We start from the raw sequence: 26,842 nt of genomic DNA, 5'->3' as shown, positions 1-26,842 counted from the left end.
TTTCATCCCAAGAAGAGATTAAAATCATGCTGTTTAAAGGAACCAACCTAACTGCCTAAGAGGATGGGTGTAACGGGTCCCGGAAAAGGACAAGCCTTATGTGCCCAGCGACCACCCCCCACCCCCAAACTCGGCCCAGGGCCCCTCCCAGGCCCGCCGCCGCGGCCGCCGGGTGCCACATCAGCTCTGGCTTCACTTCCAGGTTCCTTCCGAGGATGCAGCGAGCCGGGGGGCGGGGGCGGGCCGCGGCGGCGGGAGTGGCGGGCCGGGCGGTCAATGCTCGGCCAGCGCGGAGCCGCGACCGCCAATGAGCCGGAGGGTGGGTTTGCCGCGGCCGCAGAGGCGCCTGCCCCGCGGGGGAACCAGATGAGGCACATCTGGACAGCTGCGCCGAGGAACGGTGCAGCCCCTTCGCGGCCCGACGTCAGTGGAGCACGTCCTCCACGTCCTCTCCTGGCCACTTAGTATTTATTCGTTTTCCCAAAGAAGCGACTAGGGATCCAAGTTTAAAACTTCCCCCTCCTTAATGCAAGACGGGGCCAGATCCCATCCAACACAGTTTAATTTTCATGGGGCTGTGGGATCAAAAGAACAAAAACAGCAACAACAAAAGCCCAGCCGCTGTCTGATTTAAAACTGGCAAAGTGGGGAAAATAAAGTGTTGAGTAAACAGAAGGAGTTGGGTAAGTTTCGAATACGTGCTGATACCGTATTTCTCCCTCTGTGATTTCTGGCCTGAGTCTTTTTTGCTTCCTCACTAGTCTTCTCATCAAGGGGGCATGACATCGCTTGCGATCACAAATTGCACAGATCCTAGGCTTACTTTTCTTCTCCTTTACTAACATTTGTATTTTTTTGTCGTGCGTGCTATTTTTAATTTTCCTGGGAACAGAAATGTAGTTGCTATCCGGTTACAAGTTTTCTTAACTTCAAAGTTGAACCTCCTGCTAAATTTATTTTCTATTTTCTTTCTGGGAGAAGAGAATACACATTTGTAAAGCCAAAATCTTTATCCACCCCCCACTTAACTGTCTGTTTTGGTAGAAAATAGTTAAGATTATCTGGCTTATTAAGAATTAACAAAATTTTCCATCTGTTACTAGGATGTTTAATAGTAGATTATACCTGAGTTATACAGAGAAGTGTTATTTTACTTACATCTAAATATAGTTGTAATCCAGTTATGACTTTTTTGATCTTCTATCCACTGTGGGAGATCTAAATTTCTTTATGATTGTTAAAAGATGAGTTAAACATCTGACAGAACACTGTGTACATCAATTACCATGTAATTGTATGTTAATCCCATAATTCTGTCAAAAGAGTATCTCATTGATTGTTAGATGTTTATGCTTACAGAGAATTCTCGTATATATTTCCAGATTTAGAAATGAAAATGATGGCAAACTTTAAAACTAGATGAATGGCCTGACGCCCATTCCATTTAAAATATCTATAATTCAGCTCCTTAGTGGTCTAGTGACCAGGATTCAGCACTTTGAAAATATCTATAATTCTCTCTGTGTAATTAATGTTTTGGATTTGAGATTTTGTCGTATGTAAATTACTGTCATGGCAGATCTGCCTAGAATTGATCTTTAATTTCTGGCTCAGAAAGCAGTAGGTGAGAATTTGGTGTCATAATTGCAAGTTGCAAAGTGTGTTTTTGTTTCAGAAAGGCAGTGTATACAGTGGGTGGAACAGTTGAAGTGGTTTTCAGGGATGCAGCGTTAGAAGGAGCAGTGTGGCGGAGAAACAGTATAAAGAGTCAGCTGGCTGGTTCAATTCACAACTTCATAGTTAATCTTGGGCAGATTACTCAGCACATCTGTGACTCAGTTTCCTTCTCTGTAATGTGGAGATTACAGAGATTATCCCTTTCTTATGGAGTTGAAGACTGAGTTAACATGAACCCTTAAAACAGATCTCGCATGTAGTCAGTTTCTGTTGTCATAATCACTCTTTATTGCCTTCCTTCCCAGCTTTCCTTGCTGCCTGTCAATTCCCCCAGCTGCCATCTGTCCTCTGCACAAGCAACTGGTGTTTCCTGGGTGCTGATCACCGTTAGGCACTATACTGTATAAGGAAAGAGGTTCTTGAGAGGGAAGTGAGGTAGGATTTATCAAGTGCCTAACATAGGTCTGTAAGATTCTGGGAGTGCAGAGAATGGAAAGAGGACTTTTTATTGTAGGATGACTTCATGGGCAGATTGGCATTTTGGGGAAAGGATTTTGACAAAAAGGAGAAGGGCATCCTAGCACAGCAGGTAGCAAGCCTTCTAGGAGGAAAGGAAAATATGGGCAGAAGCACTGAGGCTGAAAAGTATCACTATTCCTGGTGTTAGTGGTCTGAGATGCAGGATAATCTGGTGAGGGTAATGGGTAGAAACACTGGAAAAGTGTGAGAGGTAGGAGAGGCAGGAATAGAGAGCTTGCTAGGGAGGGAGAGACTTGGGAGCTATACTGGTAGGGGGTGGTGAGCTAAACTGGTAAAGTTACATAGTGGAAGTATTTCTGCAATGATCTGGATCATTCTGGAGATTGATGTCCACCCTACCTAGCATGCCCTCCCCATCAGTTTGACTGCTTCTGTGACATCCCTTCAGACCCTGTAGGCCCAGTGGATAGGGCTGAGCAGTGAACCTGGCCCTACTTTTTGTACTCACACTGTGGCATCTGTCTTGGACCATTGCTGAAGAAGTCTGACATTCAGGGCTATTACCGCTATTGCCAGGCTACTTTTCAGAAACAGGTCATACCCTAAACTCTTTGACATGGATGTCATTGCTGCTTCCCTCCCCTACTCCTGTTTACGAAGTGTGTGTGCAGAATGGCTCTTTCTCATCCCACTGGAAGAATCATCTATTCACGTGCCAACGCCTATAATTTTATAATTTATAATTATCAAAGTAGATAAAACCTGTAATATGCCCCTAAGTGGAGAGTCACTTTGGAGATCTCTTGCTTTTTCTTCCTCTGGGGCATTGTGTTGTGTCAGAGAGAACCTGAGTCTGGCCCCAGTGCTGCTACTGACGACCTGCGTGCTCTTGGCCAGGACATTGCGCCATTCTGCCCCTCTGTGCTATCAGCTGTAAAATGATCTCTAAGATCGTTCTCCCTTGGATGATCTTTTCTTCTTCACCATTTCTGGGTCAGTCTGTTGCTTGCAGATGATTATCTGATACACCTCTGAGTAATATTTTTTGACCACTTAATTCATGGCTTCATTGGTCTGAGTGCTTTCCATGTCTTAGCTCATGTAAGGCTCTCAGAGGCCCTGTGAAGGTTGGTACCTTTTAGCTTAAGAGAAAGACACACAGGCAGATGAATAAGCTTGAATAAGGTCACACAGTGAACAAGAGGCAGATGCAGACCCAGAGTGTAAGTGCTAGTCTATGTTGTTTTGATGTAATAAAGCTGGGCAGCTCTTCCTGTTTGCGGTGATGATAATCAAGAACTCTGTGGAAGGAGATCATTGGAGGGGCAGGGAACTTTAGGAGGAAATGAGTTGATAAAATTTTCCTGGAGGGGCCAGCATGTGTCTTGCCCATGGAGGGTGCTGCTCTTGGAGTCAGGAGATCTTTCACTTGTTGATTAGGTGGAGCTCATTGCAGGCAAGCCCCTGTCCTTCATCTTATGTGAACAGAACCACCGAGGTCCCTGGACTTACAACAGGCATTCTGTAACTGACAGCTGAAGGAATGTTTCCTTTGAAAAACTGAAACAGAACTTGTAAGAGTAGAAAGCAATTGTTTCCTTTATTTACCTGTGCTCTTCCCATTCTATTACTCTTTTCTGATGCTTACATTTGTTAGTAGTTTGGTCTGTATCCTTTCAGGCCTTCTCCAAGAGTCCATAGATATAATTTAAAAATATAAATAGGACCACAGTATCTTTATTTAAAAAAAAATAGGGACACTGAAATGTTTCAAGGCTCGTGGAAAAATGGGGCAGATGCCAGGTAAACGTTTTGTTCCTATTTCGTGGACAAAGGCTTCTTATTTCTGGAGAAGCTGTGGTTTGGGCACAAGAACTTCTGGTGGTGAAGGGCAAATAGGGCTCTTTTTAGGTGTCGCATTATTAATCAAACTCAGTCCGGAGTTGATACCTTTTTGGGAATCCACTCTTCAGATTTTTTTATGTATGGAATCAACTTTAAAATATTATTTGAAAAATAATTAGCTTTTTATCTCATTATCTTACTGTAAGTTACTCTTTTAGTATGGCACACTGACTAAGCACACAGACTTTAGAATCAGAGTGTGAGGGTTTTAGTCCCATACTCTGTTTTCACTAATGTACCTTGAGTACATTCTCTAAGAGGCTTTATTATCTCTAAAGTGGGGCTATCAATGGGCATTAAATGAGAAAATTAATATAAAACATTATATTTGCTATAATGTTTGCATCACAGTAAAACCTATACATCTAAGCAATTTGTTTTTATGCTGGCAATATAAACATGAAATAAAATTGGCCACTTTAACTATATCTAAACATATAGTTAAGTGACATTAAGTACATTCACATCATTGTGTAACCATCACCACTATTTCCAGAACTTATTCATCAAGCTGAATGCCATATGCATGAAACAATCACTCTATTACCCAACTCCCCAAACTCTGGCAACCACCGTTCTATTTTCTGTCTTTATGAATTTGACTACTCTAGTTACTTCATATAGATGTAATTATACAATATTTATCCTTTTGTGACTGACTTATTTCACTTAACACAATGTCTTCAAGTTTCATCCATATTGTAGCATATGCTGAAATTGCATTACCTTTTAGAACTGAATAATATTTCATTGTGTGTATGCCACATTTTGTTTATCCATCTGTTGATGAACATTTGAGTTGTTTCCATCTGTAAAAGTTAATTTTTTGTGTCAACTTGCCTAGTCTATGGTGCCCAGATATTTGGTCTAACGTTCTTTTGGATTTTTATGCGTAGATAGTTTTTAGATGAGATTAACATTTAAATTAGTGGGCTAGTAAAACAGGTTACTCTCCAGAATGTGGTCTTGCCTCATTCTATCACTTGAAGACCTTAACAGGAAAAGACTGACCTTCCTTGAAGAAGAGGGACTTCTGCCAGCAGACTGCCTTTGTACTTGAACTGCAGCATCAACTCTTCCCTGGGTTACGAGACTGCTGACTTACCCTAAAGATTTTGAACTCGTCAGTTTCCACAGTAATGTGAGCCAATTCTCTTTCCTTCTATTTATCTTATTTCTCTGGAGGACCCTGACTAAGACAACCATCTTCTGGCTATTGTGAATATTGCTGCTAGGAACTGTGGTGTTGGAAAGCCTGGTTTTAATTCTTTTTTTTTTTTTTAAGATATATTTATTTATTTATGCAAGCACTGGGTACAGTCAGAAGCGTGGGAAGGTGAGAGAATTCACCAGAGCCAGAGTGGGGAACAGAACAGGCAGACTGACGAAATACACTGCTGAGGGGAGCAGCAGGCAGCAGGAGAGGTCTGTGCGCCATGTGGGACCCTCGCCGGCAGTTGGGGATTGAACCAGCGCTGCAGAGGCTGTGGGCAGTTTCGCAGCCCAGCGCTCAACTGCTGCGCCACCATGGTTTTAATTCTTTTGGACATATACCCAAAAGTAGAACTACAGAATCATAAAACATACTATTTTTCATTTTTTGAGCAGTTTCCCCATAGCAGTGGCACCATTTTATGTTCCTGTGAGGAAGGACAAGGGTTCAAATTTCTATACATCTTTGCTAGCACTTGTTATTCTATTTTTTTAAATTTTAATAATAACCATCCTTATGGATGTAAAGTGGTTTTTATTTGACTTCCCTAATGATTAGTGATGTTGACCTTCTTTTTGGGTGTTCACTGTTCATTTCCTTTGGAGAAATGTCTATCCAAGTTCTTTGCTCATTTTATATTGTTTTAAAGATTTATTTATTTATGCATACAAGAACTGGGGTACAGGCCAGATATGCAGGGGGTGAGAGGATTCATCAGAAACAGAGTGGGGAACAGAACAGGCAGATTGACCGAAATACACTGCTGAGGGGAACAGCCGGCGAGACAGGAGAGGTCTGCTGCACCATGTGGGTAGCTCCCTGGCCGGGGATCCAATTCATGCTGGGGTGGCTGCAGATAGCTTCATAGATTGCATCTTAACCCCTTGTGCCACCAGGGAGGCTCCTTTGCTCATTTTAAAGTCAGGTTTTGTTGTTGTTACTGAGTTGTAGAAATTCTTTATATATATTCTATATTAATTACTTATCAGGTTTATGATTTGGAGATTATTTTTCCTCCCAGTCCCTGGATTGCCTATTCACTCTGTTGATAATGTCCTTTGATGCTCAGAAGTTTTTAATTTTGATTGGGCCTCCCTGGTGGTGCAGGGGGTTAAGTCATAGCAATATGACACTATCCATAGCCACTGCAGGATGAGTTCAATCCCTGGCCAGGGAGCTAACCACATGGTGCAGCAGACCTCTCCTGTTTTGCCCGCTGCTCCCCTCAGCAGTGTATTTCAGTCAATATGCCTGCTCTGCTCCCAACTCTGTCTTTGGTGAATCCTCTCACCACCCGTACCTCTGGCCTGTACCCCAGTTCTTGTATGCATAAATAAATAAAACTTTAAAAAAAAAGTTCTTAATTTGATGTAGGCCAATTAATCTATCTTTTTTGTTGTTGTTGTTGCCTTTAGTCTTGGTGTTGCATCCAAGAAATTATTGCCAAATAAAATGTCTTGAAGATTTTCTTTTGTTTTCTGCTAAGAACTTTATATAGTTTGATTTCTGATGTTGGGCCTGTCACCTAGACTTAAATTTTTATGTTTGATGGTGTTAAGGGTCCAAATTTATTCTTTTGCATGTGGATATGTAGGTGTTTCACTTATTGATTGTTATATTGATCATCTCTATAGAAACATTAGTGTAGTTATAGCCATATTATAAAAATGTTGATTCACTTTTTACTTATTTTTAAAGTTATGTCTAATGTGCTAATGCTTTTCTCAAAGTATTATTTCCTCCCTTTCTTCTTTCCTCACTGTCCTTATTTTTTTTGTTTGTTTTTTTAGGATTAAAAAAAGTAATTTGTTTATCTTAAACATATTGAAACAGAGTGTATAGGAGTCAAAAGTAATGGTTTTCCCTTTACATATCTGCTTTCTTCTCATCCCACTCTGCTCCCCAGAGGTAACCTTATTAACAGTTTGGCCTGTATCCTTCCAGATCATCTCTAAGAATTCACTCACAGGTATAGATCTAAGCACAAATATAATTAAAAAATTTGAGATCATATTGTATTATGTTTATTGTTCTAACATGTTTTCTTAAAATCAAAAATATAGATATACACACATGTGCAATATACACATTTTAACTTATCAGTTGAGACATACAGATCTTTGTGAGCATATTTTGTCATGGAGAACATACAGCAGAACTCAAGTGGAAGAAAGTTCTTTTTTTTTAAAAAGATTTATTTATTTATGTATACAAGAACTTGGGTGCAGGCCAGAGTTGTGGGGTGTGAGAGGATTCACCAGAGACAGAGTGGGGAACAGAACAGGCAGACTGATTGAAATACACTGCTGAGGAGAGCAGTGAGCAAGACAGGAGAGGTCTGCCACACCATGTGGGTAGCTCCCTGGCCGAGGATCGAACTCTTGCTGCAATGGCTGTGGATAGCTTCGCAGGTTGTGTCTTAACCCCTTGTGCCACCAGGGAGGCCCGAAAGTTCTTTTTCTATAGAAGACCAAAGAAGGCACTTAAAGTAGCAGTGGTATTGGGTTTGCACTTTTCCCTCTGGACCATTGGCCTCTCCCTGTGAACCATGTGACTCTTTGCAGCCTCCTTTGGGGGCACAGGACCTTGACACTCAGCTGCTTCGGTGAAACCTCAGAAGGCGATGAGTCCTTTCTCCCATGTACCTTCCACTACTATGACCAGCCAGGGACTCTCTGTGCAGTCAATGCTCCTAAAGTGGAAAAAGGTCCAAAGGGAAAAGGTCCCCCTTTCTTCCCTGCTGTCTAGAGCAAAGGTTGCTCTCCTTTTGGCTTTGATATTTTTTCCTCCCTCATAATAAGTGACCATTACTTTTCATGGTAAGGAAGTGAGTGGTGTGTTGGTAACCATAGTACCTCACATTTTAAGCTTCTAATTAATATATATGTGTAGTTTTAATTGGATTCCCTTTAATAGATGATAAAGTACTTTTTAGAAAAGTAGTTTTATATACTTAAGGCAATTGATATTCAGAGATGTAAATTTGCAATTTGTCCAATAAGTGAGGAATATGACAATTTATGATTTTAGTGTTCTTTTCATTAAACATCCCTGCTGCCTCCAAGTAACAGCACATTGCCCTTGAGAATTCTGCAGTCTAATGGTGTGTTTCTTAATTCTAGCTGTGCAGTTAAGTTACCTGTAGAGCCTACTCTTGCACCATTCCTGGAGATTCTTCTTCAACAGGTGCAGAATGAGGCCAGGCATCTGTGAAAGGCTCCCTGAGGCAATCTGATTCCTGGGCCAATTTGAGAATCACTACCCTAGAGGGAAGAATTTCCCAACCAAAGGTAATAACCCTTTGGGGGAAGCTGGTGTTTTGCACTCCCAGTGTTCAGAACCAGCCTAAGCGGTCACAGTGGAAGGAAAGTTCTTCATAAAGTCATAATTAACAATGTGTGGTTATTGTGGTGATCATTTTGCAACACATATATTACTATATATAAATTGCTATATGTGTGTTGCTATATATATTATAATCATTATGTTGTATACTTGAAATTAATATGTTAATAGCCAATTAACCAGAAAAGAAAAAAAAACAGCAACAACATATAAACTGGATGGTAAATTTCTTCTTCATTGGGATCCCACATTCCTCAAGTGGTTCCCTTGTTGGCTCATTCCCATGAAAAGTCATTTCTTTAACTGAAAGGTGAACAAAATTATATAGGGCTAACCAAATTATATAGGGCTAATATTATCTTCACTTTTCTTAGCTCCAGAGTTCCTTCACTACTGAATAATTTACTGGTAGTAATGCAGGTGTCTAAGGTGGCTGCTTCCCTCCTAATGACCTAAAAGGACAACTAGTCCATTTTCTGACTTGAGTCAGCAGTGAGGGTGGTCAATTAGATCCATCTTCTTGTGCAGAAAGACTGATTATCTCTGATCCAGAGTCTACCCCCAATTACATTTTCAGTAAAATGTCCTATATTTGTCATAAATTTAATAGAAGAAAAAGAAAGCAAAGTGAAATATAAAGAATTTCTGAACTAAATATGGATATTTCTTTAAAATAAAATATATTGGCTCCTAGAAGATTTTTTTTTAATGAAGTAAAAGCAATAAGAATAGATCCAAATTTCAAAACATTGGGATTGTTGACTAGTCTCCTAAAATTAAGAATATACAAATAGTCCTACATTAAATTAACACCCCATACTCGAAATTAAAAAAGAATAAAGTTCTGAATTTTATTTTGAGACTTCTAGGTGTGTATCTTTTTGTTTTGTTTTATTTGTTAAGCATCTCTTTTCTCTTGATGTGCTCTTTCAACGTGAAAACCCAAGTCTTTCATTTGCTTAGGGATTTTTTTTTTCTAATTTGATAACTTATTTAATACTTCCCCTCTCCCTGTAAGTCAGTTATAACTCAAAGTAATGATTATGGAAAACTATGTTAAAGGCAAAGGCAGAGCGGAAAAGCCAAAATCCATATTTGGGACAGTGGTTATTGGAGACCTTAGATATTTAATTAATAATGAAAATTTAATAATATCAAAAGTGTTAGTAAAGAAGACAAAAATCATAAAAAGTGCTCACATCAATATCATGGCATAGCTGAGCTGTGGGGATAAAAGCAGAGGAAGAGTGGGGGGGTAGGGATAGTGAAAACGCTGTGTGAAAGAATCAGAGGAACTGAGGTCAGAGTCCTAGAAACACCTCACCTTTAAGTAGGTACTCATGAACACTGACACCCCCAATTCTCGATCTCAGCTGTTGATTTTCCTCCTCTTTCTGTGCCTTCAATTTGTGTGCATGGGCATGAGAATTTCGTTTTTGGAGTTATTGGGTTTGGAGAGTGGGGTCCTTGGGTTCACTTTGGGAAAGGTTTCGCCAGAGCTCCTCTTTCACCAGCACTGGTGAGTTCCCAGGCGAGTTTTTCCGCGATACAGAGACCTTAGTTATATCCAAAAGGGCAGGTTTATTACAAAAGGGAGAGAAGAATAAAGGACACTTGCAGAGACACAAACAGGCAGAAAGGGGTGCCTATTTGCTAAGGGAGGTTTGCTGAGAGAGGCCTGCATGGTTGCAGGCAGGCGGCCTTGAGGAGAGTTGCCTCAGCTGAGGGAGGTCAGTGCAGAGAAGCCCTGGCATGGTGCAGGTCATGGGTGGGCAGGGGGCTGCTGCCCTGCAGAGGGAGAGAGTTGGTGAAAAGAGGCACCTGCATGTCACAGGTGGGCAGAAGGATTGCTGCCCGAGCCAGTGCAGAGACTGCTCTGATACAGTCTTCTTCTCTTTGGGAGGGGCTCGCTTCTGTGGAGTGCTTTTTTTGTTGTTGATTTTGAATAAACTGTAGACTTTGAAAGAGGCCAGAGATTCTACAGTGTACTTCAATCTCCATATCTTCACCCTCAGGTCTGTGCTCCTGACACCCGCTACAGCAGTCTGAGACCTGCTTGGGTCTTGTGCCTTGTGATCTAGGCATTGGCGCCTAAAGGTCTTAATTCCTATAGCTGGGTTAAAGGCTATGTTAATCCCTTCTACCCCCACCTCCAGCTCCTGGCTTGTGTGAGTCAGGTTTCTGGTCTGTGGTGCCTCCTTTCCAGTTTTTCTATCCTTATCCTCCATCAAGAGCAGACTTCGGAAGAGCAGAGAGATCTTGTTTTATTCTTAGTTTTTCTCTGACTTCTCAGACAGGTTGTTTGGGGGTAGCAGATGGTTGAATCAACACCTCATCCTCCTGAGGCAAGGTTGGGAACCTCCTTGTAGACTTTAGTCTCATTCTCTTCATCTGAACATTTGGCCTGTCTCTCCCTACTTCTAAGAGAGGATTAAAAAAGTAATGTGTGAGGCTCTCTGATGCCAGTGGTGGGACTTTATAAAGTGTAAGTGCTCCATGGAGGTAGGGGTTATGTAACCATAATCATGCATTAAAGCTCATTCTTCACTGAAAGATACACAAACAAGTAGTGGCTAAGTGACTTTATTAGGGGTCGGATTCTTCTTGCGGTTCTTCTCATTTTATCTTCATGGACACTGTGTAGGATAGAGGTTATTATTAGTCCTATTTTACAGATAAAATAACAGTCACAGAGAAGTTAAGCCACTCATCTAAGATCACATAGTGGTGAAATCAGGATTTAAACAGAGTAGAGCCTTACTTCAGTGTCTGAATTCTAAGTATTTGTGCCATATGTACTATTATATCAGGAGTGAAGCAACTGCTATTACTTTTCAAGTAACTAAGGCACCGCCACCAGGTTGTTGCTCTTTCACCATCACGGCATCTTGAACCCAAGTGTCTTTTCTATTTCTATTCCAATTAGAATTCCAATTGGGTCAACAGAAGTGGAGGTGGTGTTTTGTGCACCAACCTCCTTATCCTGTACTTTCAGGTTCCTCTCACTTCCGTTGTAATCCAGGAACAATTGTTCACTGTCTCCTGGGCCCTGATCTGCCCTAGTTCACACATCCCTCACCCTTGACCTGAATCACTGTGATGGCGTCTCAAACTATCTGTGGTAAAAGGACCGGCTTGGCTTTGGTTTTCTTTTTTCCTGTGGTAACTACTTTGGCATATTTTATTTTACTAATTTTTTTCCTCTCAAATTGTATTCATGTGCCAATTATTTAAATAACTATATGGTTTTATTTTATTTATTTATTTTTAAAAAATCAATGTATCGCATCTCTTTTTTTTTTTAAGATTTCATTTATTTATTTATTTATTTTTACAAGCACTGGGCACAGTCAGAAGCGCAGGAGGGTGAGAGAATTCACCAGAGTCAGAGCAGGGAGCAGAGCAGGCAGAAGGACCGAAGTACACTGACGAGGGGAGCAGCGGGCGGCAGGAGAGGTCTGCGCGCCATGTGGGACCCTCCTCCGGTGGCCGGGGAGCAGCCAGGGATCAAACTGGTGCTGCAGAGGCTGTGGGCAGCTTCGCAACCCAGCGCTCAACCGCTGTGCCACCAGGGAGGCCCTTAAATAACTATATGGTTTTATTTCCCCTTAGTCCAATACAGTCTGGTATTTTTGTAACGACATAAAAACGACTGCTTGGATATTGCATCTACAGCGACTTACTTTAAAATGCTCTTAGGGGCCTCCTCTGGTGGCGCAGCGGTTGAGCGCTGGGCTGCGTAGTTGCCTGCAGCCTCTGCAGCGCCGGTTCGATCCCTGGCTGCCAGCGAGGGTCCCACATGGTGTGCAGACCTCTCCTGCTGCGCCCGCATCTCCCCTCAGCAGTGTGCTTCGTCAGTCTGCCTGTTCTGCTCCCCGCTCTGGCTCTGGTGAAGTCTCTCACCCTCCTGCGCTTCTGACTGTACCCAGTGCTTGTATGAATAAATAAATCAATCTTTTAAAAAAATGCTCTTACTTTTCTAAACGTTTACTGCCAATTTCTGTACTTAACAACTTGTTGCAGATGGAAATCCGTTTGCTGACTAGCACTGTTCCAGAGACTGTGGTTTCATTAACACTGCCCTCGGGCTCTCCTTTCTTCTACCCTTGGCCCCTATTGGCCATTTGCCACAAAGCAACCAGGATGAATTTTTAAAATACACACAGACCCTGCTTAGACCTTTCAAATGACTTGTCATTGCATTTAAAATAAAACACCAATATTCTCGATGACCTGAAAGATGAAGCGTAGGAGGGATCCCCGGATCCACCAGAAATGCCTTTGTACCTGGTCCGAGAAGAAACCTTGGTGACTGACCTCCAAAGAGAGAAACCAGAGTTTTGCAGGGATGGGGAGGCTGGGCCTGCCTTTGGTCTTATTGCTGCAAAAGCCTGGCAAGAGCACGGAGGACTCTGGGGCTGGTGTCTCAGAGAGTTGTTTGTTGGATCTTGGCAGCACGACATTTTGGTGCTGCTCCCTTTGCTGTTGTCTGTTTCAGCTTCCAGTGATGACTGTCAGATTGTTGCTGCAGGCTGCGGTGGCATCCTTCTCAACTGCCTTGCCTTTGGGCACCTCTGTTTCCCACATGCTCCAGGCCCTCATTGGTAGGATGGGGTCATCTTGGAAGAGCAACCTTTTGTTTGGGACTTCTAAACACTGTGGACTCTTATCTAGGGTGAGATAGCCAGCCACCTGTGGCTTTGGTAAATCTTTGTTTCCACTGTCTGTTAAATAAGCACCATTATTGTTGTTGCCTGAACCTGAGTGGTCTTGCAATTGTGTGTGCAGGGGAAGAACTCATAGACAGTGACCTGTCCTCTACTGGACATTGACCTTGGCCTAGAGGCCAAGAGACCTAGAGACCTGCTTTAGTATAACCTAATGCTCCACTGATGGACTTGATCTAAATATATTGGTGTTCTGGTCACACCTTATACTTGCTTTTTGGACTCTTTCCTTCCCCCCAAAATGGAACTGTAGTGAGCCAACATAGTGGAGGAGTCATTTCAATTGCTCTTGAGATTGGGGAATAAAAGAGTGTAGATTGTTGTTACTGTTTTTTTTTTTAAGATTTATTTTATTCATGCATACAAGAACCAGGGTACAGGCCAGAGTTCTCTGTGTGTGGGGAGGGGCTGGGAGAGAGGATTCACCAGAGACAGAGCAGGGAACAGAACAGGCAGACTGACTGAAATACACTGCTGAGGGGAGCATCAGGCGAAACAGGAGGGGTCTGCCGCACCATGTGGGTATCTCCCTGGCCGGCCAGGATCGAACCCACATTGCAGAGACTGCGGACAGCTTCACAGTGCTGTGCTCAACCGCCTGCGCCACCAGGGAGGCCCAAGATTGTTATTAGTGTTGATGAGAATTCATTGGTGGGGAGCATGACTTCATTTAGTGAGCTGAGGGGGAAACACACATCTTGGGAAGGTAGTTACCAGGTTGGTTTGGCATTAGTCCTTAGTGCTTTCCAGTCTCCAAATGGTGCTCTACTGTCGTAATGATGTAAGGAGTAGATAGGTTTGTATGGCCACAGGGAGTCTTGGTTTCTAGGATGCATACATTTTACAGCTGGAAGAGGTGTTGGAGGGGCATGCCTGGTGCCAACATCATTTCAGGTTGAACTTCCATATTCAGTGTCCTTGGCTTTTTATTTTATTTTATTTTTAAAAAGATTTATTTATTTATGCATACAAGAACTGGGGTACAGGCCAGAGGTGAGGGAGGGTGAGAGGATTCACCAGAGACAGAGCAGGGAGCACAGAGGGCAGACGGACTGAAAACACTGCTGAGGGGAGCAGCAGGTAAGGCAGGAGAGATCTGCCACATCCTTGGCTTTTGAATTCATTCCTTGTGCCAGTGATTTTCCAACTTTCTGAAGAATTTTTGTTGTCGTTAATGAATTGTCATGATAACGGTAACAATTCTCGAATCCTAGTGACAAGAAATTGACATAAGATAGACTTGGAGATGTGATGTAAGAATGTGCATTTTTGTTAATCATCCAGGTGATACTGAGGTAGGTGGTTCAAGGATCTTATTTTGAAAACTACAGGTTAAGGTAGGATCCTTTCTATGTGATAATATTGGTGCAAAGTTGACTGAATTTTAACATTCTTTTTCTACCTAAGACAGACCAGATTTACCCTTTTGCCTGAAATAGACAAAAATAGCAGATGAAATATATGATCAGTGGCTTCTGAAAACACTGGCCATTGGGCAGTGACAGGCAATAATCTTTAAGAAACTGGAAGCAAAAGAAGTGAACACTAGAACTACTCCAGTTTGCCACCCAGGCAGGAGTTTGCACTGAGGCTCAGGGAGATGCAGACTGAGGTATAGGGTGGACTCAGACTCCCTGAGTAGAGGAGGTGGTGCTAATCTCTGAGGGAAAGAAGGTGAATAGAGTTCAAAGAACAGAGCACCAGATAGAGCCAACAGAAATGTGTGAGCTGCAGAGACCTGCAGAGACCTGCAGAAAAGTCTCTCAAGTATTCAGCAAATTATTGATCAGTATGTGCCTATGACTAAAGTCCTGGATGCTGGGAGGTGGAGTGGAGTGGGGGAGGGGAGGTCAAGTAGGAAGAGGGAAGACTGGAGGGAGGTAAGGAAGGGTTAAGGCCAGGGAGGGAGTGGAGAATAGTGTCCTGCAGTGACAGAGGACCAGGAATACTGCCTGTTGTCTCTAAGTGGACTGGAAAACTCACAATTCATGGAATATTGGGGAGAGTAGTCAAGCAGGTCTTGCCTCAGTAGTGGGGAATAATTAGCCCTACACAGAACACTACTCCAGATGTTCTTAACAAATAAAAAAAAAAAAAACCCACAATATTTGAAAGGATCCAACTGCTTGCAAGTCACTTACTCATCCCAGAACAGAGCTCAAGAATGTTTATAGGAATTTTTAAAAAATCCAGTGCCAGTCAAGGTAAAATTCACAATGTCTGGGCACCTAAAAATTGCAAAGCTGTTGTGTTTAAAATGGAACTACTCTATCTCTGAAGGGGAACTTCCATGCACATTTTTGTACCATTAAAAAAATCAAGCAATGGAGGTCTTCAGTGTAATATTTTGTACATAACAACTCAGAGTGCCAAACCACAGTCTGTGTTGATATTTACCTTGGCTTCTGAGATGACAGTTACTCTCTTCTGTCCTTTATTATTTTTAAAATACTTTTCCTGTGTTTAATAATGCCAGGCTCCCCATTGGATGGTACTAAGGTAAATTCAGCTAAGACTAATGTTGACTAAGTGACTCATGTATCCTAAGGGTTGGGGTTAGGAGTAGGGAATGTGTTACTCCTATTAAGGCTGATAGATAACTAAGAATCAGAGGAATCAGAGGTGTTAGTGTCAAACCAGAGAGACCAAGATCCATCTACAGGTTAAGTGGACAGACTAAGCCAGGGTCCAGAATGAGAAGCCCTTTGAAACCCAAGAGAGTGTTCAGGATAAAGTCAGCAGGTTATGCTAGGACTATGACCAAAGCTAAAGAGTAAGAACTTGATTTCATTACCTGAGTTCTAGGCTGGGTCAGAGAGGAGTACTCTGGAGTCATGCTTGGGCTTAAAACTCTGGAGGAGCATAACCAGGCCCCAAGCTCTGAGCTGTGGACTGTCTTTTCCTCCCTGAGAATTGGACAGGTTTTAATTTGGTCATCAGGTGTGTTTTTCTGATCCATCACCGCCCTGAAGTCTAGTCTGACACCCTGTCTTCTGGATATCTCTATTAGATGCTTTGCTACTAGAACAGATCTGTTTTCTTCAGTTTGACTGGTGGTAAGCTCTTTGGCATTCTTTCCTACTCAACCTGTGCAGGTATGTGTGACTTTCCTTTATACAACTCACATATCTCTTGGATGCTGGAGAAGTACCTGTTTCTTAAAATGTTGTAACTCAGGGCCTCCCCGGTGGTGCAGCGGTTGAGCACTGGGCTGCGAAGCTGCCCACAGCCTCTGCAGCGCAGGTTCGATCCCCGGCTGCTGGCGAGGGTCCCACATGGCACGCAGACCTCTCCTGTAGTGCCCACTGCTCCCCTCAGCAGTGTGTTTCATCAGTCTGCCTGTTCTGCTCCCCACTCTGTCTCTGGTGGATTCTCTTACCCTCCCGCGCTTCTGACTGTACCCAGTGCTTGTATAAATAAATAAATAAATAAATCTTAAAAAAAATGTTGTAACTCAGATAGATTCTTGGGAAAGCTCCTAATTGCAGATGATGACAGATGTCATTATTATTATTTGATAAAAGCTTTACTTTCTTTGGGGGATTGGGACGAAACGATCTTTCTTTGGAGAAATTGGAAGTCAGTTTGGCTCTTAAGGAGGGGGGTCCTAGAGTCACCTTTTTACCTAGAAAGGGGGCTCTCAATCAGAAGTTTCAGAAAACTTTACTTTTATTCCCAGTGCTCACGGTACTATGGAATGGAATGTAGGGGAGTGTTCTGGTCATTTTTCTGGTCAGAAACCCCCCCCCCCATGATGTTTCTCTTGGCAGAAACAATTCACTTGAAACATTTAGTAATAATAATAGCAATAGCTTCATAGGTAGTAGATAGAGAAAGCTTATTACTTTAATTTCTCTCAAATCAGCATTGAATACAGGAGGTTCTATTTTTTTTTTTCAGGTGGATTAAAAGAGCACAGTTGAAAACTTTCTGGCTCTACCTGATGAGCTATCAGCCAGCCAGAAAGAAAGATGCACTCAAGATAAATATTATGGTTTCTGAAGAGAAATGCATAGAAAAACTTGATATAATTGAATCGTTGCTTTTAATGCAATGATTGCCTCAGTAGTGGGGAATAAAGGTTGTTGGTTTTGCTTTTGGTATTTAAATTATTTTATCTATCTTACGGTGGTAATGAGTAAGGGTGGGTGAGTGTGTGGATGAAACTACATCTGTGCCCTGATAAGTGGTTACCTTCCAATCTGATAGGAGCTGATTTTTCCATGAGAATCATTTTGACAAATCCTTTTCCTTTTCTTCAGTCTCAGTCTTATTACTATTTCCTTGTTTTTGTTTCTGTCCCTTACTCCTGTTCCATTTCCTCCCACACCCACGATTGCTCTTCTGTCAACAAGTTTCTTCAGGTACTCATTTACACAGAAACTGCACAGAATTCAGAAGAAGCTGTGGCGAGATATGTTCCTCCTGTATTCTTTGGATCTTATTTTTTGGATTATTGGAAATAGAATTTCTATACCCCCCACAAGATCTTTTAACAATTGTCCTAAAGACAATATTTTTCTTAACACCTTGAAAGATGGAGTCTCTGAAAAGTTAGGAATGAAAAGAGTTCAGCTGAGGGGATGTTTTGTTTTTGAGGTGTCTTGATACTGGCATGAAATTAGTTCTTGTGGGGAAAAAAATCTTGGCGCTCCTCTCCTCAGAGGGCTTGGCCCTTCATTTTATGGAAAATAGTGTTGGCTCTCCACTAAACCTGGACAAGTCTCTGAATTTGAGAAGCAATTTATTGAGGGTACTTCTGAGTCTATGTTGATTTAAAAAAAAAAAACAAGAATAAGGGTGAATGAGTATTTTTTTCAGGTGTTTCAAGTTCAGTTGAGAAACGATGAGCAGGTCAGTTTACGTTAGCTGAACACTTTACTCTCATGGAAAGGGCTGTTAGGCTAGTGATTGGAGAAAAACGTTGCTTACTTGGCATCCTGTGAGGAAACACTTGTGGTTTTGTTATAGAGCAACCCCGATATTAAACGGGTTCCTGGCTGTGGGTCCTCACCCGCGTGCTTTAAAGGGACTTATGAATACTCTACTACAGACACACACAAAAGGGTTAATAAAAGGTTTATTTACAAGAGAAAAAGAAATAAGGAAAATGTACAACTCAGGGAGAAAATAGGGAAATAAAGTCTTTAATGCGTCCTACCCGATCCGACGACCTGGAAACCCAAAGTCACTCTCAGAGCTGGCCGGATGCTGCGAGCTGGCGGAGAGCCCAAAAATGGAGAGAGCCCCCAAAGCCCACGTGTCTGCCTTTTGTATCCACCTGGCTGCTTAACCCCACCCTCAGGTCCCAGCCACCTTCCCTTTGGTGGTGATGGGATTTGGAGTTCCCAGTGTCTTTGGCTTTGACCTGGGGTGGGGGTGGAGTCCACAAAGCCTATATGGAATTTGCTTTGGGACATCCTTTTTTCCCCCTAACAGTTTGAATGAGATTGTCTGCTGGCCTCCCTTTGGGCTCTCTCCCATCGAATTCATCCACAGTCTTTAATCACATTTCTAAAATTAATTAATTGGAGGAGCTCTTTGTTTAACAAGATGATGAATTTTGACTGTGTAGGAGTGGTGGATGTTGGGGGTGGAGTGGGCTGCAAAGCCTAGGGCCTGTTGGACATATCACTAAAGCCTGAACAGCATGAAGGGGGAAGTCAGTTAAGAAGCAGAATCAGAAAAAAAAAAAGTGACTAAGCCAAAACTTTCCAATAATTTTGTTAGATGTCTGCTTGAAAACTAATTTACTTCCCTTAGCTATACAGTTGAGTCATACATTTTTTGTTGACTAGTTCTTATAAAATTCATCCATTACTAAGCTGATGATTTAAAAAAAAATGTCTAGTCTACTTGATAGGGTGCAGAAGCCTCTTCTTTTACTGAAATTTTGGAAAAAATTTTGCCACCAAGCACTCTCACTGTGCCCATCCTGGCAAGTCTGATCTTTCCATGTTGGTGGGAATGTAAATTCATGCGGCCACTATGGAGAACAATTTGGAGGTTCCTGAAGAAATCTAAAAGTAGAGCTACCATCTGACAAATACTATATAATCTCATTTATATGTGGAATGTAAAAGTAAACAACTAAAAGTCAAACAGCCAAACAAAAAAACCAAGTTTATTGATACAGAGAACTGATTGGTGGTTACCAGAGGCCAGGGTAGAGAGTAGGTGAAATGCGTGAATAGGTTTAAAAAGTACAAATTCCCAGTTATAAAATCAATGAATCATGGGGATATAATGCACAGTTTGGGGCCTATAGTTAGTTCATTGCATACTTGAAAGTTGCTAAGAGAGTAGATCTTAAATGTTCTCATTGCACAAAAATGTTTTCTACTTATGAATGGTGATGAATGATAACTAGACTTATTGTAGTGACATTTCACAATATAGACAAATATCAAATCACTATGTTGTACACCTGAAATTAATATATTATGTTAATTATGTTTGAAAAAAGAATGATACTTCTAGATCAATTCATTAGTTTAATTGTTGCCTAGTCAATCTTATATAAATAAAAACCAGTTATAGGGTGAGAGAGTTTTTGAATCTCCTCAAGGAACATACCTGTTTATGTAAGTTCAGTTCAGGATTATACTTGATGGGAGAAATTACTCTCTTCCTCCCCAAATGACCCTTCATTGGGTCATTGAACTTTTCAGGGCACTCTGCCCAGGATGGAGGATGCCTGAGAACATCCAATTCCACCATAATTTCCCTTCAGGTCTCTTTCAACTGCCCAGGGAACAAATTCCCTATCTTCAGAGCTAGCTTCATGGGTGTGCACCCTGTACAGTTGCACAGGGCCCCAGTTTTATTTTATTTTTTAAAGATTTATTTATTTATGCATACAAAAACTGGGGTACAGGCCAGAGGTGTGGGGGGTAAGAGTGGGGAGCAGAACTGGCAGATCTACTGAAATACACTGTTTAGGGGAGCAATGGTTGAGACAGGAGAGGTCTGCTGCGCCACATGGGTAGCTTCCTGGCAGCCATGGATCGAGCTCATGCTGCAGAGGCTGCAGATAGCTTCACAGTGCTGTGTGCTTAACCCCTTGTGCCACCAGGGAGACTCAGGACCCCAGTTCTAGAAGAACCCCATGCTTAGTTTAATGCTTTGCTGTCACTGTTGTGAAATTTTCAAAAATTTACAAGCAAGAGACTCCACATTTTCATCTTTTTCTGGGCACTACAAATCATGTACCTGGATTTATCTTTACTTTTTCAGGGTCACTCAAGTGCAAGAAGAGTAAAAAAATAAACAAGAGCTTATTTCATCATCTTCTTCCAGATTTATGTATTCAGATGAGCATGTAACGAAATTACTACCTAGACTGTTGTCTTAATTGATTGAATGTTTAATCTCCTTTAATAGGATGCTTTCAGACGTCTCTTTTCCCCTTCTAGAACAATTTCCCTACCGATTTACATCTGTAGTTAAGAGGGTGATTCAGGTGTTAATAACATGTCCTTCTATCTTTTGAAAAGAAGTATTTTCTAAATCTCCTAGATTTACTTTGTTTTATGGCACCTGGGTAGCAAGGCCTCACATTTCATAGGTGTATCCATACTACTCCAGTAGATCTTGCTTTTATTTTTTTATTTTTTCTAAATTAAAAAATTTTTTTTTTAAAGATTTTTTTTTTTTATATACAAGAACTGGGGCACAGGCCAAATGTGCAGGAGGGTGAGAGGATTCACCAGAGACAGAGCGGGGAGCAGAACAGGCAGACTGATGAAAGACACTGCTGAGGGGAGCAGCGGCAGAGACAGGAGAGGTCTGCTGCGCCATGTGGGACCCTCGGTGGCCGGCTGGGATTGAACCGGCTCCGCGGAGGCTGCGGACAACTTCACAGCACTGCGCTCAACCACCTGCGCCACCAGAGGAGGCCCAATTTTTAAAATTTTTAATAAAGATTTATTTATTTATGAATACAAGACTGGGGTACAGGCCAGAGATGCAGGGGGTGAGAGGATTCACCAGAGATGGAGTGGGGAACAGAACAGGTGGATTGACCAGATACACTGCTGAGGGGAGCAGCGGGCTAGTCAGGAGAGGTCTGCTGCACCATGTGGGTAGCTTCCTGGCCGGGGATCGAACTTGTGCTGCAGTGGCTGCAGATAGCTTTATAGGTTGCGTCTTAACCCCTCGTGCCCCAGGTCTTGTTTTTAAAGCAAAATCCAAGAAATGTTCATAAGTGTTTGGTGTGTCCAAATGCTGAAACCAGCATAAATGAGTGTGATTTTTCCATTCCTGACTCTTCTTAATCTTCGTAAGTATAGCTTAGGTGAGTGGTACAGACTGGAGAATTTATCTGCTCCCTTGGGGTTGGTTAGAGTGTGTATTAGCTGGTTGGCTTGTTAGGTTGGCCCAGGCAAGAGAAGCAAAGTCCTGGGTGGGCCTAAGCCCTGTGGGAACCTTTTGATTTTACTGTGCTTATGCACAGTGGAAACCTAAGCTGGCTGGCTGAACAATTTCATTACAATGATTAATCAAGAGGCAGACTTGATGAGGGTTGGAATAAATGAATGTATGTACTTTGCAGGTATTGGAGAAATACCTGTTGGTAGTGACTCAGTAGTGCTTCCCTGACTGCAAAGGATAGTGTCTTCTGGTAAATTGAGAGCATGCCCTGTGTGTTGACAATTAGACTTGCCTGTCATGTCTGATGAAATTAATTACAGGGTGTTGTGGGCCAGGTTTCTATAAGTTGGGTGGAGGTGGAGGCCACTGGCAGTGTGTACAACGCCCAGGGAGTAACATGTGAGTGGGAGGAAGAAAAGAGATTTCTCTGGGGCTGTTGCAAGGCTAATGCTGGTGAAATATGCTTGTCTTTCTTGAGCATTAAGCAACATCTACCAGGATTGTTAGCTACCGAGCAGCACATCTTCAGTACTCATGACCCACGAGGGATTTGGGTGAAGGTAAGAAAGAGTGGCAAGTTTTTATATTTTGTTTTCTTATTAGTTGTTTGGTTTGTGTGGGTGTGTACAAGCGTGTGCATGTGCATTCACTCCTGTGCCTGTGAATGTGTGTGCAACTGCAGGTGTCAGTTTTCACCACGTTGATTATTTTATTGTGTTGGAAGATTTTCAGCATTAACTAAGAAACAAATGTTCACTTGTAGCTTCTTTATCTCCTCTGCCCCAATTCTGAGGTGCTTGATTACTGAGATCAAGTATGATAAATGACTAGGAAGGGAGAATTGGTGAAAAACTCAAAGGTTAGTTTACCATTTCTAGAGTAACCTTTGGCGTGGAAAGAACAAGATCTTTCATTCATATAGTTTGAATCTTGACTGTATCCTGTATTATTAAGATTATGCAAATAACTTAATCTCTCTCAACTTCCATTCCCTTGTTTGTAGATTGGGGGTAATAATACCTGCTTCCCTGGGTGGTAAGGCTTTCATGAGACAATGCTAGCAGAGTGTAGTGCAATGTCTGTCAAATGATAGAGACTCAGTAAAAATTTTTACCTTTAGTATGTCAGTTCTTCCTCTAACCTTCTTCCCTAGCATTCCCTAGTTTCCTCTGTTCTTGAATTCTATAATCATGAATGTTTCCCCAGACTGTTCATTGTAGGTTGTGGCTGTTGAGACAAAGCTAAGACTAGCCTAATTCTAGTGATTCTATGGACAGTTCATTTCATTTTATATTAGGATCTAGCATTAGATAGGCAGAATAGATGTGGGAAAGTTCATGACTTCGGTGCTGAATACTACTTCACTTGATTTGTGACATGTTCCTCCTCTGGGACTTTCAAGAATCTGGCAGTTGAAGCAAAAGTTCTGCCATCCATTCTTTCCAACCATCTGTCTATCCACTCATCCATTTATCTATACATTACTTTTCTATCTAATACATACATACTGAGCCACTTAGTATTTGCCAGGCAAATACCGGATATTAAGTACCGGCTATTAAGCAATAAAGAAAAATAGAAAAAAATTCTGCATTCACGGATCTTTCATTTTAATGAGGAGAGATTTAATAAACAAAATGTTACTAAATTAGTGTATTTAAAAGTTACTAAATTAGTGTATTATGAGTAAAATAAAAAGTTGTCACCATACTCAAAGCCACCTAGATTTTCATGTATGTTATCTTCTAGTTTTATAACTTTGCATTGTACATTTGGGTCTATGATACATGTTGAGTTAATTTTTGTGAAGGGTATAAACTTTATGTCTAGATTTATTTTTTTGCCTCTGATTGTCCAGTTGTTCCTGTGCCATTTGTTAAAAGAACTATTTTTTCTCCATTGTATTGCTTTTACTCCCTTGTCAAAAATCATTTGGTATATGTGTTTATTTCTGGGCTCTCTAGTCTAGTCTTCTGATCTAAATATCTGTTCTTTTGCCAATACCATACTGTCTTGAGTACTGTAACTTTATAGTAAACCTTAAAGTTCAGATAGTGTCATTTCTCTGATTTTGTTTTTCTTTAAAATTTTGTTGGCTATTCCTGGTTTTTCACCTTTGTATATATACTTTATAATCAACTTATCAATATCCATGTAATAACTTTCTGAGATTTTGTTTGGAACTGTAGGGAATCTGTAGATCAAGATGGGAATAACTGATATTTGACAGTATTAGTCTTCCTATTCATGAATATGTTATACATATTTATTTAGTTCTTTGTTTTCACCAGAGGTTTGTAGTTTTTCTCATACAGATCTTATAATACATATTTTGTTAGATTTATACTTAGTACTATATTATTTATTGGTGCTTATGTAAATGGTTTTGTGTTTTCAGTTAAATTGCACATATTACCAGCATATAGGAAAACAATGGACTTTTGCACATTAACATGTATCCCAAAACTTTGCTATAATCAATTATTAGTTTCAGCAGTTTTTTTGGTTGTTGAGACTTTCAGGTTTTCTACTTAGATAATCCTGTTATCTGGTGCAAACATTGCTTTATTTCTTCCTTCCCAATATATATTTTTATTTCCCTTATTGTTTTAGCTAAAGCTTCCAATACAATGTTGAAAAGGAGTATGAGAGGGAGTATCTTTGCTTTTTCTACCTTAGGGAAACTTGTAGTTTCTTGCCATAAGTATGATGCTAGCAATAGATTTTCATAGATATTCTTTTTTTTTTTTTTAATAATAAATTTTATTTTTATATTCCCCATACAATTGCAGCCCCCCCATTCTGACCCCAATCTCTCCCCTCCCACCCCCGCCCCCTTAAAAGTGCCTCTGGTTCGTAGTTTTTTGTTGATTTTGATTTTCACTTTCTTATAGTTATTCGTTTTCCTGGTCCCTTATTTAAATTTTCTAGATTCCTGCTATGAGTGAGACCATCCGGTATTTTTCTTTTTCTTTTTGGCTTATTTCGCTGAGCATGATCCCTTCCAGTGCCATCCATGTTGCTGCAAATTGCATGTGTTTATCTTTTTTGAATGCTGAGTAATATTCCATGGTATATATGTACCACATCTTCTTGATCCAGTCATCTATTTTTGGGCATTTGGGTTGTTTCCAAAGCTTAGCTATTGTAAACAGTGCTGCTATAAACATAGGGGTGCAGGTGTTCTTTGGAATTGATGTTTCTGTGTCCTTTGGGTAAATACCTAGGAGTGGAATTGCTGGATCATATGGAAGCTCTATGTTTAGTAGGTCCAGAAATCTCCACACAGCTCTCCACAGTGGTTGGACCAGTTTGCACTCCCACCAACAGTGCAGAAGAGTTCCTTTTTCTCCACACCCTCGCCAACATTTGTTGTTGCTAGTTTTTTTAATACGTGCCATTCTCACTGGTGTAAGATGGTATCTCATGGTAGTTTTGATTTGCATTTCCCTGATGACAAGTGATGTTGAACATTTTTTCATATGCCTGTTGGCCATTTGCATTTCCTCTTCAGAGAAGTTTCTTTTTAGCTCTTCTGCCCATTTTTTGACTGGATTATTTTCTTTGTTGTTGTTGAGTCTCATCAGCTCTTTGCAGATTTTTGTGATCAGTCCTTTATCATTAGTGTTGGGTGCAAAAATGTTCTCCCAGTTGGTGGGGTTTCTCTTTGTTTTTGTTATTGTCTCTTTTGCTGTGCAGAAGCTCTTTAATTTGATGTAGTCCCAGCTGTTTATCTTTGCCTTCACTATCACTGCTTTGGGTGATGTGTCTGTAAAGATGTCTTTGATGTGCAAATCACGTAGTGTTTCGCCTATATTTCCTTCTATATATTTTATGGTTTCAGGTCTTATGTCTAGTTCTTTAATCCATTTTGAGTTGATTTTTGTGTATGGTGTGAGGTAGTGGTCAAGCTTCATTCTTTTGCATGTAGCGACCCAGTTTTCCCAGCACCATTTATTGAACAAACTTTCTTTGCTCCAATGCATAGTCTTTGCTCCTTTGTCAAAGATTAGTTGACCATAAATCTGTGGGTTTATTTCTGGATTTTCTATTCAATTCCATTGGTCTGTATGTCTGTTCTTGTTCCAATACCATGCAGTTTTGATGATTATGGCTTTGTAGTAGAGTTTGAAGTCTGGGAGTGTGATGCCTCCATTCCCTTCTTTTTTTTTTCAGGAGAGCTTTGGCTATTCGGGGTTTTTTGTGATTCCATATGAATTTCATCAATAATTGTTCTCTTTCTTTGAAGAATGACATTGAAATTTTGATTGGAATAGCACTGAATCTGTATATTGCTTTTGGGAGGATGGCCATTTTAATAATGTTTATTCTTCCAATCCATGAGCAGGGGATGTCTTTCCATTTCTTTGTGTCTTCTTCTATTTCTTTTAACAGTGTTTTATAGTTTTCTTTGTATAGGTCCTTTACCTCTTTTGTTAGATTTATTCCCAAATATTTGATTTTTTTTGTTTCAATAAAAAAAGGGATGGTTTTTTTGATTTCTTCTTCTTCAGATTTATTGTTTGTGTATAGGAAGGCTACTGACTTTTGCGTGTTGATTTTGTATCCTGCCACTTTACTGAACTGATTGATGAGTTGAATTAGTTTTTCTGTGGACTTTTTGGGGTTCTCTATGTATATTATCATATCATCTGCAAATAGTGATAGTTTGACTTCTTCTTTTCCTATTTGGATTCCTTGGATGTCTTTCTCTTGTCTTATTGCTCTGGCTAGGACTTCCAGTATTATATTGAAAAGCAGTGGTGAGAGTGGACATCCTTGTCTTGTTCCAGATCTTAATGGAATTGCTTTCAGCTTTTCACCATTGAGAATGATACTGGCTGTTGGCTTGTCATAGATGGCCTTTATGATGTTGAGGTATGTTCCTTGTATCCCAAGAATTTCAAGGGCTTTTATCATGAATGGGTGTTGCACTTTGTCGAAAGCTTTCTCAGCATCTATTGATATTATCATATGGTTTTTATATTTCTTTTTGTTGATGTGTTGGATAACGTTGATTGATTTTCGGATGTTAAACCATCCTTGTGTCCCTGGAATGAATCCTACTTGGTCGTGGTGAATTATCTTATGGATACATTGTTGGATTCTGATAGGTAAAATT

At 40.9% G+C, this 26,842-nt stretch overlaps 1 protein-coding gene across 3 annotated transcripts in view; it reads left to right on the top strand.

Moving 5' to 3' along the window:
* The window catches only part of TMEM45A (transmembrane protein 45A), a 103,208-nt gene that overhangs the window by 4,706 nt on the left and 71,660 nt on the right, over positions 1-26,842 (top strand). The window contains exons 1-2 of one of the 3 annotated variants that reach the window (XR_005128067.1): positions 346-683; positions 5,052-5,203. The exons of 1 other annotated variant lie outside the window; for it this stretch is intronic. The gene's annotated coding sequence lies outside the window, so the exon portion shown is untranslated. Of the gene's footprint in view, positions 1-345; positions 684-5,051; positions 5,204-26,842 lie in introns of those variants that run through there. One more of the 3 variants, XR_005128065.2, reaches the window with a different exon arrangement.

The sequence above is a fragment of the Talpa occidentalis genome, unplaced genomic scaffold (genome assembly GCF_014898055.3).
Source record: "Talpa occidentalis isolate TD23 unplaced genomic scaffold, MPIMG_talOcc4v2.1 talOcc4.4, whole genome shotgun sequence".
Lineage (NCBI taxonomy): Eukaryota > Metazoa > Chordata > Mammalia > Eulipotyphla > Talpidae > Talpa > Talpa occidentalis.
The sequence above is the reverse complement of the archived record's forward strand: the minus strand, read 5'-3'. Positions and strand labels throughout refer to the sequence as shown.